The sequence below is a fragment of the Eumetopias jubatus genome, unplaced genomic scaffold (assembly GCF_037043125.1).
Source record: "Eumetopias jubatus isolate StellerSeaLion01/CBP00866 unplaced genomic scaffold, mEumJub1_p1.0 scaffold_5, whole genome shotgun sequence".
Taxonomy (NCBI): Eukaryota; Metazoa; Chordata; class Mammalia; order Carnivora; family Otariidae; genus Eumetopias; species Eumetopias jubatus.
The window spans coordinates 75,372,265-75,387,945 of record NW_028274811.1 but is presented as its reverse complement, the minus strand read 5'-3'; positions in this window follow the sequence as shown (position 1 = coordinate 75,387,945).

Sequence of the window (15,681 nt, the reverse complement as noted above, 5' to 3'; positions counted from 1 at the left end):
TTCTTTCTTTCTTTCTTTCTTTCTTTCTTTCCTTTCTTTCAAGATTTAATTTATTTGACAGAGAGAGACACAGTGAAAGAGGGAACACAAGCAGAGGGAGTGGGAGAAGGAGAAGCAGGCTTCCCACTGAGCAGGGAGCCCGATGCAAGGCTTGATCCCAGGACCCTGGGATCATGACCTGAGCTAAAGGCAGACTCTTAACGACTGAGCCACCCAGGCGCCCCTGCGCTTTTCTTTCTGACCTAGGTGATTTTCATCTATTGACAAATTTCCATTTCCAACCCATATATCCCATCTCAGAAGCAAACTCAAAAACTAAGCTTTGATCTTCCCTTCAGAACTGCTTCCTTTCCAGCCTTCCCATGGCAGTAACTGGTATCTCCATAATTCGAGGTGCTTATGCCAGAAACCCAGAGTGATCCTCAAATACTGCCCTTCCATCACTCCCCATGGCCAATCAGTTATCAATGCCTATGGATTCTACCTCCAAGGGGCAACTCACGTCCACCCATCTCTCCATCCCACTGCTGTCACTCTTTCTCTAACTTACCCTGAACTACTTACCACATGATCCACTTCCTGCCTGGGCTCTCTTCAGTCCCTTTTCTACACTACAGTCAGATGATATTTTAAAGTATTGAATTTAAAATCATTACTCTGCATCAAACTCTTTAATAACTCCTCACTGCACTTCGAATAAAATCCAAATGCTTTAATAAAGCTTATGAACCCTGCAAGATTTGACTCCTGCCTACCTTTTCAGCTACATTCCCTTTGATTTTTCCTTTATTCTAGCAAAAGTGGACTTCTCAGTTCCTTTGAAAATACAAGGTCTCTCCTGTCTCAGCACCTTCCCACTTGCCCTTTACCTTGCCTGGGTGTTCCTCTCCCCTCTTCAACTAACTTTAATTTACCACTCAGGATTAATCACCGCTTCTTCAAAAGAGCTGGCTCTGCCCCAACACTTTTCAATGTAAATTCCCCCAGTAATAATCTCTACTGATATGTTTTAATTTTCCTTTATAGAACTTACCATGATTCATCTCTGTGCATTAATTTGGATAGTCATGTGTTTTATAACTAACTTGCATACTAGGTTGTAAATTCTTTAAGGTCAGGGAGTACATTATTCTATTCAATGCTTTATCCCCAGTGCCTGAGACACTACCTGAGACATGGCATTAAAAGGAACTCACTAATTGTTTTATTGTCTAAGGTTGAATTAAGTAAATAAACTTTAAAAATAAAATGAAAACCTTAACAGAAGCTTTTAACTCAAGTTAAACAGTAGCATTTGTCACGAGAGCCTACTGGGATGATTATCTAGTGAAGAGCTTCATAGCGGCACAGCCTCAGGGCATGGAATTAGTTTAAATAGTCTCCATAAGCCTCTCTTACCACCACCTTCTCTTGAATCTAAAGAGACCAGTTTTAAACACCCTGCAATAAATTCTCTCACATTGAGAAGTTGCCTTCTAAGAAGGTATTAGTTCTTAGCAATTATTACAATCTCTATTTGTAGCTATAATTAGAGTGGATCCCAGAAAACTTAAGAAAAATCTGATCTAGGAGAAGGTTGCATATATTCCAAAAGATTTGCAAGATTTTTCTAGCATATTTGGGTAGAAAACCAAAGAATATGTTTTAATATGGATTATAAATGTTTTAGACTAAGGTGAATAGAATATAACATTATATTAAATTTGAGTTTCTTATATATTTAACCATGCAGTGAACATCTAACCTAGCAATTCCACATCTAAAGGTATTTAGTCAAAAGAAATAAAAACATGTGTCTAGGAATACTTGTAAATGAATGTTTACAACATTATTCAGAAAATCCAAAAGCTAGAAATAATTCAAATGTCCACCAACTAGTGAATGGCTACACCAGCTCTGGTATATTCACGCAGTGGAACATTACTCAGCAATAAGAAGGAAGGAACAATTTAAAAACATAAAATTATGCTGAGTGAGAGAAGTCTAACCAAAAAACAAAACAAGACAAAACAAAAACAAAAAATATATCATATGATCCCATTTAGATCAAATCTGAGGGGCTCCTGGGTGGCTCAGTCATTAAGCGTCTGCCTTTGTCTCAGGTCATAATACCAGGGTCCTGGGATCAAGCCCCGCATCGGGCTTCCTGCCTGGTGGGAAGCCTGCTTCTCCCTCTCCCACTCCCTCTGCTTGTGTTCCCTCTTTCACTGTGTCTCTCTATATCAAATAAATAAAATCTTTAAAAATAAATAAATAAATAAATAAATCAAATCTGAGAACAGGAAAAACTAACCTGTGATAATGATAGAAATCCTATCAGTAGTTGTCTAGGGCAGGAAGTTGGGGAAATTAACTACAAAATGCACAAGGGAAATTTCCTGATTGGGCTGGCTGCATAGTCACAGACATTTGTCAGAAGTCACTTATTTGTAGATTAAAACAAGTGAATTTTGTTGTTTGTAAATTGTAACTCAAAAAAGTTGTTTTTTAAAAAATTGGATTGGTTCAATTTATTGATATGGATCCACTTACCAGAGAGTCTGGATTCTAATGTGTTAGCTCAAACAGCTGAGAAATGGACTTTCTTGGTTGGTTGATGAAAATAATTGAAAATTAATCATGGCCTACAATCAATTAAGTCAAGATGCCAGATATTCCTAACATAATATCACTTGTTTCTCAGTTTCTGAATATATCACTGAAATATGCATACTCATCAACTGGCTGAAATCACCCTTCACATGGAAACTAGAGATAGTTATTATGGTAGAAAAAGCAAAATGGAAGTTCCTAGAACTTCCTCCCCCCATCAGGTTTGAAAACTAAACACAATACCCCAACCCTGAGTAAGCTGATTATATTAGTACCCGTCAAAGACTTGAAAAATGCAAAGTGGTGACTTTTATTACATCCACACTTAACTTGCTATTTTGTCGTGCAGATGGTGGACAGATCTTGGAGATTAAAACTTGTTGGGTGTTGACTCCAGCTGCAGCTATAAGATACTATTGGAATTTCTTACTAGAGCAAATCAACACAAACCTGGCACCTGGTACACAGCTATTGATTTGACAATTCTTTTTCCTCTCCCAATTTTAGAGTATGATTAGACACAGTTAATTCTCCCCCAAAATGGGCAAAAATATAACTGCATTGAAACAGACCCACAAATACAGAGAACAAACTGATGGTTGCCAAAGAGGTAGGGATGGGGACATGGGCAAAATGGATGAAGGAGAGTGGGAGGTACAAGCTTCCAGTTATGGAATGAATTAAGTCACAGGGATTAAAGGCATACCACAGGGAATATAGTCAATGGTATTGTAACAGCGTTGCATGGTAACTACTTGTGAGCATAGCATAAGGTATAGACTTGTTGAATCACTGTGTTTTACACCTGAAATGAATGTGAACACTATGTGTCAACTATACTTCAGTTAAAAAAAGTTTTTAAATACACCTGTATTGTCTCATCTCAGAGCTATCTCAATTCTCATGCTCTCTAAACTAATTTAATCTTCAGAGATCTTAATCATATTGGCATCTCACCGAAAATCTGGTCCATTACACTGATGACATTATGCTGATTGGAACAGAAAAGCACAAAGTAGCAAGTGTCATTGTAAGACACAAACATGCCACAAGATGGGAAATAAGCCCATGAAAACTCAGAGAGTGTCACCATGAAGTTTCTAGGGGTCTACTGGTCTGAAGCATGCTTGGATTGTTGCATCTTGCACTGACTATTGCTATAAAAGAGTCAACCAGAATCTACAGTACTTTTTTTATTTTAGAATCATGTAACATATTAGAGTGTGCTGCTCCAATCCATGGGCCAAGTAACCCATAAGACTGCCAAATTTTGGCAAGGCTCAGAAAAGGGAAGATTCTATAGCAGGTCCAGGGCCCTGTATAAGATGCTCTGCCACTTGGGCTTTATGACTCAGAAGATTTAGTGGTACTCGGAGTGGCAAAAAAAGATACTGTATAGAAATTCTATTTTTTTAATTTAATTTTTAAAAAAATTTTTTAAAGATTTTATTTATTTATTTGAGAGACAGAGAGAGAGCACAAGCAGGCGGAGCATGAGAGGGAGAAGCAGGCTCCCCACTGAGCTGGGAGTTCGATGCGGGCTGGATCCCAGGACCCTGGAATCATGACCTGAGCCCAAGGCAGAAGCTTAACCGACTGAGCCACCCAGGCACTCCTGTATAGAAATTCTGACAAGACTGAAAAATGCAAGATTTTTAGAGCAAAGCCATATCCTCTTCTGTAGTGAGTCCTCCTCTTTTGAGATGGATTTTATGACTGTTGTCTTGAGATGGATCATGTGATCAGTAGGAATCTGTAGCCCCCTTTCTGAAAACACCCAGAGACTCTTACCCTCTTACTGCAATTTGTGTACTACGTTTTCCAGATTATTTTGTCAGCAGGCTTCCCATTAAGTTATCTCAATAGGAAACTATAGGGGGAAAATACAGAGTCTGAAGTTCAAACATTTATATGATATCATTTAGGATGGGAAAATATTTAGGAATGCAATTTTAATTCAAAGTTTGGGTTCACAAAATTTACTCCTTCATCAATGGCCCCAAGAGCATACATTGGGAGACAAGTTATAATATTTTATAATGAGAAGGTATTAAATTAAATTTAATTTAATATTAAATATTTTAAATCCAGATATGTCATGCTTTCATGCTGAGCATAAATGTTTGCTCAAGAAATAAACCAGTGTCACTGGCTTTGCATACTTTAGATGTAAACATTATTTGTCTCCCTGACACAAACCTTCAAAAGATTTGTCATAATTCAGGTCAGCCCACATTCTGTTAAAGAGCTACCAGCTTCCAGAGACAACTAAAATATGTGCCATAGATAAACACATACACACAGTGTTTCATAACTGAATTTAAAAGCATAAGCTTGCATTATTATATCACCCAAGTTATTAACGTTTCTGTGAGAGCGTCAAAATTAGCAAATCACTGTAACATTCCTTTTGAGACTGATTACATAGCCTCACAAAATTCATCACACTAGCGTTTGAGAGAATCTGTAGAGTCGGTTTGTAGGACCTTTGTTCTGGCTCTAGAGTGAAGTTTGGTGTTTGCCTTGTGGCATGCAGGTGTCTCTACAATTTACTAGGTTTGGTCCCAAGGGCACTCCCATGAAAAAAACAAAGGTTAGGAAAAGATATGGTAAACACTGAGTAATAAAAGGAAGTTAATTACACCAGGTGAAAGGCCACAGAATTCTATTTTAGCACCTGCAAAAGAATGCCAATATTTATACAACATTCTCCTGGGATTTATGGGAGATGTCAGTTTTTAAGACACTCTACCTTTCCCTTATTTTTTACTTTCAGCCATCTGTGGGCAATATATATAGAAAGGGGATGATCTGGCAAAGTATGAAACACAACAAACTGTAAGACTTTGAGCCTTGTATAACAAAATATAAAAACAAAGATCAAAGCCACAAGGCACATTGGATGATTGTTTGGTTTTTTAAAAAGAACAGCCCAAAGCAAGGAAAAAAGTTCCCCAACTTCTAAACAACCAGAGTATCAGCAAAACATAAACAAGAGCTTGTTTATCTTATACCTACCACAGAATCTCCTTGAGTCTCTTTCCTGTTTAAGCCTTTAGCCAGCTGGACACACAGTAAGCTGGGCAGCCTGCTTTAATTTACTCAGAATGAGAGATTATTTTTGAAGATCTGGTGGTACTTTTTATGAAGTCAAATCCAAGAAAACAAACTCACATGTGTAAATGTGTAAATCTAGAAAAATTAGATATACAATATGATGAAAATTAATTCCTTGGGACAGCAAAAAACAAATTTTTCCAAGCAATATAGATCCTAATGCTGATAAATGACCTTTTATCTTTGAAGAGAAAAACTTCACTGTTTAAAGATAATTTTATGTAGTTGCTGGGCTTTTTCTTCCAGAAGAAACCAGAAACCCCTGGTTTCTGGCACACACAAAATGTATACCAGAGATGATACATATATTGTGACTGAGTAGCAAGGTAGGATCCTCACTTGTAGCCAGATGTGAAAACACCTAATTTTCCAGTTTTACTGCACTATCTTCTAAAAGTAAAAGAAGGTAATATTTTTTCCTATATTCTTAAATAAAATGTATAAATCTAGCTTGAAGAAGCCTCTTTCCTTCAATTCTATAACAGGAACTTTGAAAGGTTGCTTGGTATCCCCAGAAGCCCAAAGTGAGTAACATAGTATCTTTATCATACTAACCATAGTGCTCAATACTGCTTCATACTGATTAATAAAAAGAAAATTTGAACAGAAATCATACAATATGTGACTTAAGGACAGAAAAGTAAACTGAATTTAATATATTGCTTTTAAATTCTATGATCATTGGTTTTTGTTGCTGGCCATGAATAAAGATACTTTTGAAGCCCAAGTTCATCTTTAAATAAATCTAAGATTGATAGTTAAATGCATCCTAAAAAAAGTGCCTTTTAGGTTCTTTTCCTTTCCATTTTAACAGCTATAATCTAACCTAAGCTTATATCATTACACAAATCTGTTGATTTTATTAGGTTTGCTGCTAACATTTGTGAAGCCTGAAGCAAGAATACAAATAGAAGCCCATATACTATCTATGTAAGTATTTAATAATCATACATCAAGCTAACAGACTATTAAATAAAATATGTACTTTCCTGCTACCTTGAAAAATATATTTCATAATGCTCAGATAAGCAAAGCTTGAATTTAGAAATTTTGGATTCCTCAAAGTTCTGCACCTGAACTTTATAGCACAGGAAGAGCTTGCTCCTAACCCCTGGTTTCTGGCACACAGAAACCTGCCTCATCCTGCAGCCTCCCACCAGCAGCTCCAACCTTCACCATTAGGTGCTCTGTGTAGACACGTTAACCTATATATCCTAGTTCTGTCCCTTCATGCCTACAGCAAATAGCTATCCATTGGTCACCCTTTAGGCATAAGTATGTGAATAAAGCAACATGGTCCACCCTTGGAAGAAAAAAGACATGAGTTAAAAGGCTGTTACAGGGTGCCTGGGTGGCTCAGTTAGTTAAGCGACTGCCTTCGGCTCAGGTCATGATCCTGGGGTCCCGGGATCGAGTCCCGCATCGGGCTCCCTGCTCAGCGGGGAGTCTGCTTCTCCCTCTGACCTTCCTCCATCTCATGCTCTCTCTCTACCATTCTCTCTCTCAATAAATAAATAAAAATCTTTAAAAAAATAAATAAATAAAGGCTGTTACAGACCTTAAAATGTGCTTGGGGCCATCTGAACAGAGAATTTGGGGTTCTAGGCATGCAAAGCCAAGGGATTTAGGCTGTAGATGGATCCAACCCTTCGTCCAATGGAGGGATCACAGATGGAGGACAGTCTAAGGGGGACCCCAGAAGCACAGGACCCAGGGCCAGGGAACCCCTTTGCCCTGGTCTATTAGTGATATTAGATTTCCCTGCCCACTGTCACCTTTAAATCACTCTACCTGTTAAATGTCATATTCAAAATTGCATTCATTACCAGTTCATGATTACATTTTCACTTTCTTTTGAATTGCCTAACATGGCAATAAAAGTATTACAATACACATATTTGTTTAAACTAGAAAACTTAGGGTTATTTTAAACTCTTCTTTCAGCACTTTATTCCAGTCCTCTATTTTTTAGCTAAAACATCTCTAACATCCATAAGCTCCTTTCCACTGAAATTGCCATTGTGCCAGATTAAAACATCATTATTTTTCTGCATTATAGCAATAGCCTCTTAAATGGTTTTCCTGCCCATGTCATGTCTTAGCCCAGTTCATTCCCTGCTCTTTTTAAAGCACAATTGTGGTCGTCATGGTAATCTTTAAAAACTTTCATGCCCGCCCACTGCCAAAAGAATAAAACTAACATAAGAGTTTAGTCAGCATCTTTCAGTATGTTTTTTCATTATGACTTTTTTCAGTATGGCCCCAGCCTCATCAGCAGTCATCCTTTGGCGGGCCCAGCCTTCCTTTCTCTTTGGTCCCACTGGGCTGCTCATCATTCTCAGAATATCACATGCCTCTTCACTTCTTACTCTTTTCTCACGCTATTTCTTGTTATCTGGGATGCCTTTCTCCAGTTCTGATGCTTATGAACTCTTTCTCATTCTCCAAACAATTCAAATGTCCCCACAGATATTATAGACCTTTTTGAGCCTCAGGCAAATTTAATAATTAATTTTACCTTCATCTGTGTCCTGATTAAATTTTATGTCTAACTTTCTTACAGCATTTATCAAATTAGCATAATGCATATTGAGCTTAGCTGAATGGCAGAAGTGACTGTTCAATTTACATTAATTTGCTCTTGGTTTGGATTTCCTCAGAAGCACACCCCGAGACAAGGGTTTGTGTGCAAAATAGCTCATTTGACAAGTGCAGAAATCACCGATACACAGTAGAGAAATGAAACAGGAAAAGAAAAAGAAAACAGCAAAAAGTTCACATCATGGAGCCGGATAAAGCTGGAGGAACTAGAACTTAGGACATGAGTCCCCCCAAACCATGGGGCAGCTATAGTACCCCAGCTCTCATTGGCAATACCTAAAGGCTCCACCCAGAAGAGTTAATTCCCCCTGTGTTTTGGCCAGCTTTAGAGGTATAGCAGCTTTCCCTTTTTGAGGAAAATTCTCAGGCAAAGAAACACAGACACAAGCAGTTGGAAGTTGTGGTCCTTGTCAAATGCTCAGAAAGCCCAAATCTACAATCCTATTGTCTCTGTGGCATGGTATGCAATAAACAGGGAATGATGGTTTATGGTCCTTCCATTATTACCAATCCGTTCATAATCTCCAGCTACACTAACATTGCCTGAAGGCCACCAACACGTTAATCACTTGTAAAAGTTCTACTTTATGTAATCTTCACAGCACTAAGAGGAAGCTTTTTTTAGAACCATTTTACAGGAGACACTAATGCTCAGAGAATTTAATTCATAGAATTTCAGTCAGAGAATTTGGACCATAGAGTTAAGGAGATCCAGAAAAGGCATTTGAATACAAGTATTTTTCAAACAATATTCAAATACTTAATAAAAAGATCTAGAAGAACTAAACTGACTTTTCCAGCTTTTGTATGACATCTGTTTAGATTTAATTTTAGAGTCTAAATGTTGAATAACATGGCAATATTTTATTATTTCCGTGCCTTATTTTAAAAAAGATATTTGACATTTAATCCAAATTTGTGAAATCTAAATAATAGCTTTATATATAAATTACTATGAGAATAATTAGCAAAAACAATGTATTGCTTATTGTTTTTAAAAATCAACAATAAGGGCACCTGGGTGGCTCAGTCGGTTAAGTGTCTGCCTTTGGCTCAGGTCATGATCTCAGGGTCCTGGAATCAAGCCCAGCATTGGGCTCCCTGCTCCCTGGGGTGTCTGCTTCTCCCTCTCCCTCTTCCTGCCGCTCCCCCTGCTTGTGCTCTCTCAATCTCTCTCTCTTTCTCTCTTACTTTCTCTGTCAAATAAATAAATAAAATCTCAAAAAAATAAAAATAAAAATCAATGATAAAAGCATTATAGTGCCATACTAAAGCAAAAATACTAAATTTTATTATGAAATACTACAAAAGTTCTAAATGTCTAAATATGTCATTATTAGAAATATTAATGGATCTTTAACTCTAAAAATTTTAACTTAACAAATTCTTTTAAAAAAATTAAACATAAATAAATAAATACATGCCTTTGTGGAGTTTATCCATGAAAACTATCTAAAAGTTTGAAACAAATTTGTTTTTCAGTTGTAATAAAAATCCTGGCCACTGTATATTTGAGTGACATTTTTCATTCCTCCAAATTTTACAATTTACTTCCAACCTTTTTGAAATCAGGTAGAATACAAAATCTTAAAATAAGGATTTCAAGGTCTATAGTACAAACACAGCTAGCATTTCCATATTATACTATGATCATTAGGTCTGCCCAGCTTATCAATCCCCCCAAAAAGGAAAGGAATTCTTTAAAGTATTTGATACAGGGGCGCCTGGGTGGCTCAGTTGGTTAAGCGACTGCCTTTGGCTCAGGTCATGATCCTGGAGTCCCAGGATCGAGTCCCGCATCGGGCTCCCTGCTCAGCGGGGAGTCTGCTTCTCCCTCTGACCCTCTTCCCTCTCGTGCTATCTCTCATTCTCTCTCTCTCAAATAAATAAATAAAATCTTTAAAAAAAATAAAAATAAAGTATTTGGATACAGTACTTTGTCTTATTAAGCAAAATGTTCTATAAAGATTATTAAGAGCTGATATGCATTGGAACAAATGGGAAATCATCCTGATGATCTAAAAAAAATCAACTATTTTGCTAAAAAGCTCAGTAGAAAATTAGTGCCAATTCAGTTTTGATCTCAAATAATGCATAGTAAGTTATTGTGGTTCTTAAATATTCCTGGACAAAAGCTTACATTAAATGATTTTTTAATATTTTAAAGAAAAATGTAAGATATAACCAGAAATTATCTTAGTTCAACATTTACTCATAGGGATGGGCTTAGAATTTATATTGAGTGACTTTTTCCTTACCAACCTCAGTAGGTATCTCAGCCCTGATTTCTCTAAAACAAAACAAAATAAAATCAAAACCAAAACCAAAACCAAAAACAAGAACAAACAAAAAAAACCTGACTTCGTCACCTAGCAAAGATCACCAAACAGAATATTAAACCAAAAGCTCCATATGTTTAGAAATATCTGGAAAAGGTTAATTTGTGTTATCTTCCAATAGAAGAAAAAATGTAATTACTCATGATATTATTTGAAGCCTGGGAATTATCCATCAGATTTTGGGCATGTTTAATAATATTTCTTGGAGGCACCGAGGTGCCATGGTTGGCTAAACTTGATAGACTCTTGGTTTCAGCTCAGGTCGTGATCTCATGAGATTGAGCCCCACATCGGGCTCCACGCTGAGCCCAGAGTCTGCTAAGACTCTCTCTCCCTCTCCCTCTGCCCCTTCCCCCAATCTCTCTTTCTCTCTCTCTCTTTCTAAAAATATATAAATAAATCTTTTTAAAAATTAAAAAAATAATATATCTTGGAAAGAATAATTTAAAAAAAGAAAAAAGGAAAGAAAGAGGGGGAAATGAAAGTTAAATCATATATTTGCAACTAAATTATATTTTAAAGGCTTTCCCACTGTATAGCTATATAAGCTGTGCAACATTCTAAAACATCCATAAAATGACTTCTATCTCATTTGTATTCTGCATTTGTAAATTCCTTCTCAAGTAAAATAAGCAATTGGGTGCAACATTTGCAAAGTTTTATAAATACTGTTTTAATTACTCTGCACTCCTGAATCCTTCTGTTTGGATTCAAGGCAGTGATGTCAAACATAATGAGAGTGTTTATTACTTTGGAGTGGGATGGGACACTTACATGGTACATCTGTGTATTTTAGAAGACTGCACAATATAATCCAAATACACACACACAAGATTATAGGTAATTTCATTTTTAGACTAGATTAATACAAAATGATTATTGGTTTCAGTAAGTCTAACCCTTCACAGCATTTCAGCTTAATTAAAAAATATTTTACAATTCCAAATGGCCTCTGAACTCACTGTATGTCCAACCATGATAACAAACAGAAAAGAAATATTAGCAATTAAAATTCAATCCTTTACAAGGAAGAATTCTTAGAATATCATGAATTGATATTAATTGGTTTTAGTTCTAGCCTTTTTTGCTCTCTAATTTGTTCATTTATTCAACAAATGTTTATTAAATTTCTTTAATTGGCAGCCCTTGGTCTAGACACTCATAACACAAAATGTAATTGTAAAGAAGTACCTCCTCTCAAGGAATGCCAGATGGTGAATTTATCCCCTTTCCTTTATATATTTGATCTATTTATTTATTTTAAGTACGCTTCCACATGAAGTCTAATGCTGGGCTTCAACTCACTATGCTGAGATCAAGACCTGAGCTGAGATCAAGAGGTAGACGCTTAACCAACTGAGCCATCCAGGCACGCTATCCTCCTTTCCTTTAAAAGAGGTACCCTAGCTAACTTGAAATACAAAAGAGTTAATATATAGCACAAAGTCTTGTAAGTAAATCCTCTTTAACTTTCATGGGACTCTTCCTATCAGACATTAAAGTTCATGCCAATTTACCAATTTTGACTTTATTCCATTTCAGTAGACCTCACTCATATTACCACAACCAAAACAGTTCCATTTCTGGAATCATAAACATAACTTTTTCTGGTCCAAATATCTCATTATTTCATTCTCTCACTACCTTTCTTTCATTACAAGTGTCATTTCACATCCTCAAAGTCCTCCAGTCCTTTAATCTCTCTAATTTTTTACACTATTATTGTTTTTTTAATTTCCTTCCCTGATGAGCCTAGAGCCCATGATCCATCATTTCCCTTTACTACTTCCACTCCACCCTAACCTGAATGAATTCAAAGGTTTGTATTTTCTATTCCATATAGCTAGGGTCCTGGGTACTGCATGACAAAATTCACACTACTGTATTGATTTGTTTCATGAGAAGTCAGGGTCTCCAAAGTCATCAACCAGAGATAATAAATTTTGTAACTATCCCAGGTCAGACACCTCTGTCATTTTCCTCAGATTAAGATATTTATAAATGTATTTACATCCCATAATGCAAGGTCCTTATCACTTACCACCTTACCATTTAAAAAAAAATTTAATCCATTCAGCAAGTGTCCTTCACTTGGAATTCCTTGCCTTTATCTATATTTCAGCCCATCTTCCTTACTCAAGATGAAGTAAATCTTCAACCTCCTCTTTACAGATTGTGCTTCACTAATTTCATACTCTCTTCACCATCCTTTACTTTTCTATTCTTTACCTCATATCAAATCCCATTTTACAAAACTTTTCCTTGACGTACAGCTGACTCTTTTCCTCTTACTTTCTGTAGTCAAGATTCTCAGATCACTCTACTAGTAGTTTTCTCAATTGCTTCCATTCTCAACCCATGACCACCTGCTTCTAAACCATTTCCAATGCCTCTAATTACTAATGGCCTTCTAGTTCCCAAATTAAAGTGAGATGTTCTGTCAGTACACAATTTGATATTTCTGTCATGCCTGACATTAGTAACCGCTGCTTGAAATTCTCTTCTTCCCTGATTTTTATGAACCCAACTATTTTCTGATTTTTCATCCTTACTTTTAGGCCACTCTTCAACAGAGTCTTTCTAGGGTCTATCTCCTTCACCCACATCACTGTAAGTTTGTGCTTCCTTTGGCTCTTTCCATTCTTCCTATGTTAGATATTCCATGTGATTGATTTCAATCACATCCTTGGTTTCACCTGGAACATAAATACTCAACCCCCAAACCATATAACCATCTTAGATCCCCATCTCCCTCTTAAGCAGCAGACTTACATATGTTACTAAGCTTCAAATAGTAAATACCATCTATTAAGTACTCATCATGCAATTATTGCTTAGTATAGGCACTGTTCTAAATGTTTAAATATATGAATTCATTTATTCTTCACAATAATTCTACGCAAGTACCATCATTATCTCTGCTTTATAAATGAGTAAACTGAGACTAAGCATGTTCACCCAAGGACATATAGCTTATAAATGAGAAAGCAATCTTAACTACTATACTAAATTGTCTCTAGAGGTCCTACAAATACTCAAAGCTGAAAAATATTTAAACTTTAGGAAGACTTCCTTACCAATCTCTACCTGTTTGGATGCCGTTTCTGTGTTTCCATGGCTCCCTACTTAGTATACTTCTGTAATTGTTTTTGTTTTTTCCTTTTCTATCCATCTTACCAGATTATTAGCTGCTTAAGGCCTAGATTATGCCTTTTATTCCTGAACACATAAAACCTAGCACAGTGCTTCACCTATAATATAATTTTATTAGTTGAAAAAATTAGTTAAAAATATTGACCATAGGGGCGCCTGGGTGGCTCAGTCATTAAGTGTATGCCTTGTGTTCCTTCTCTCGCTGTGTCTCTCTCCATCAAATAAATAAATAAAATCTTTAAAAAATATATTTAGCATAATATTTTTTCATTGTTTGTTTCACCAACCTCTATAAGATATTCTCTTTTTTTAAAAAAGGTTTTATTTATTTCTTTGAGAGAGAGAGAGCACGAGCAGGGGGAGGGCAGAGGGAGAGGAAGAAGCAGACTCCCTGCTGAGCAGGGAGCCTAACGTGGGGCTTAATTCCAGGACCCTGGGATCATGACCTCAGTTGAAGGCAGACACTTAACTGACTGAGCTACGCAGGTGCCCCAGAAATTTTCTTATTATACTATGAAATAGAACCAAAATAGTTTTTCATTTTCTTCCTTAAGACAAACTCTTAGAAAATAATACAGGTTTTGTTTGTTTTGGCCATAGACTGAAATCTAGCTTTCAGTTTAATTGATTTAAAACTTTTGATATGCCAAATTTCAAAATAGTATTTCCAATACCACCATAGTTTAGTTTAAAAAATTGTGTGAGTGTAAGGACACATATATTACATATGCAGGAGAGAAAGATGAATGGCAATCATCTAATTGGCAATGGTAATGATTTCTGGGGAGTAGAACTGGAAGAAGTTTATTTCCTACATTATAAATATTTATACCGTTTGTATTTTCCACAAGGCACATATATTCCTCCTATTTTAAATTTATGAATATTTTTATATTAAAAAAGAAATTTTAATGAAAAGCAGAATTTGTAAAGAGCAAAAGTATTCCATAGTGGAATCTCATCATAACATTAAGAGTAAAATGAGATTCTCCTCTTAATAAGCAATTAAACTTGCTTAGAGAGGTCCAAGATGAATCTACTATATATCAAATTCTATGAAAATGCCATAGGCTTCAAATGCATTTATTAAATTTCTTAAAAGTTTACTTCTTTTGACCCATTGCTCAAACACACTAACACTCAAACAATAACTGAAACTAATGTTATAATTCTTTTTTGGTTGGGGGGAGGTCATTTAAAAATTGTTAGTGAAAAGCCTCCTGAGAGAGTTTTCTTCCCAGCAATTTCCAGAGAACTTATTTTTAAATCCAAACAGTAGTTTAGGATTTCAAATCAGTAACAATGTGTGTTTAGATTGAAAAATTAAAATATATTTCAAACCAAATATTTCAAAATCAATTTTGCGTTTAATCATCAATTCTTCAGTTTTAAGCTCTATGTTTTCCCTGAAACAGTTGACAGTTTTGCTTTTGGCATTAAATACCGTAGGATTAGTCTGCCTAAGGGACCATCTGTTTTCCTATGCCCTGTCATGACAATTCTGAGGCCTTCAGAACTTCCACCTGTGGTTAAGGGGAAAAGAAGGGCATTCTCTATCAGGAGCCCATACCTCAAAAATGTTGTCCATTCCAAATGAATCTACACATGGCTCTGACATAGGTCAAACAAGATAGGAATGTTTTGTTTCACTATCTGTGAACATTACTTGATGTTTTAGCTGTTGGGGATGTAAGGTTTTTTCCTTTGTTTACTTGCTTTTATTTCATTAGGCTGTGTTTTACAATATAGATACATCATTAAATGCCTCAAGGGGTTTTCTCCATTTTATTTTATGAGTTGCTTCTGATATTCCTGATCAAGCTACAAGTAAAAACAAAGTCCAGTTTATCATATGTTAACTAATTTTAAGCAATCAGCA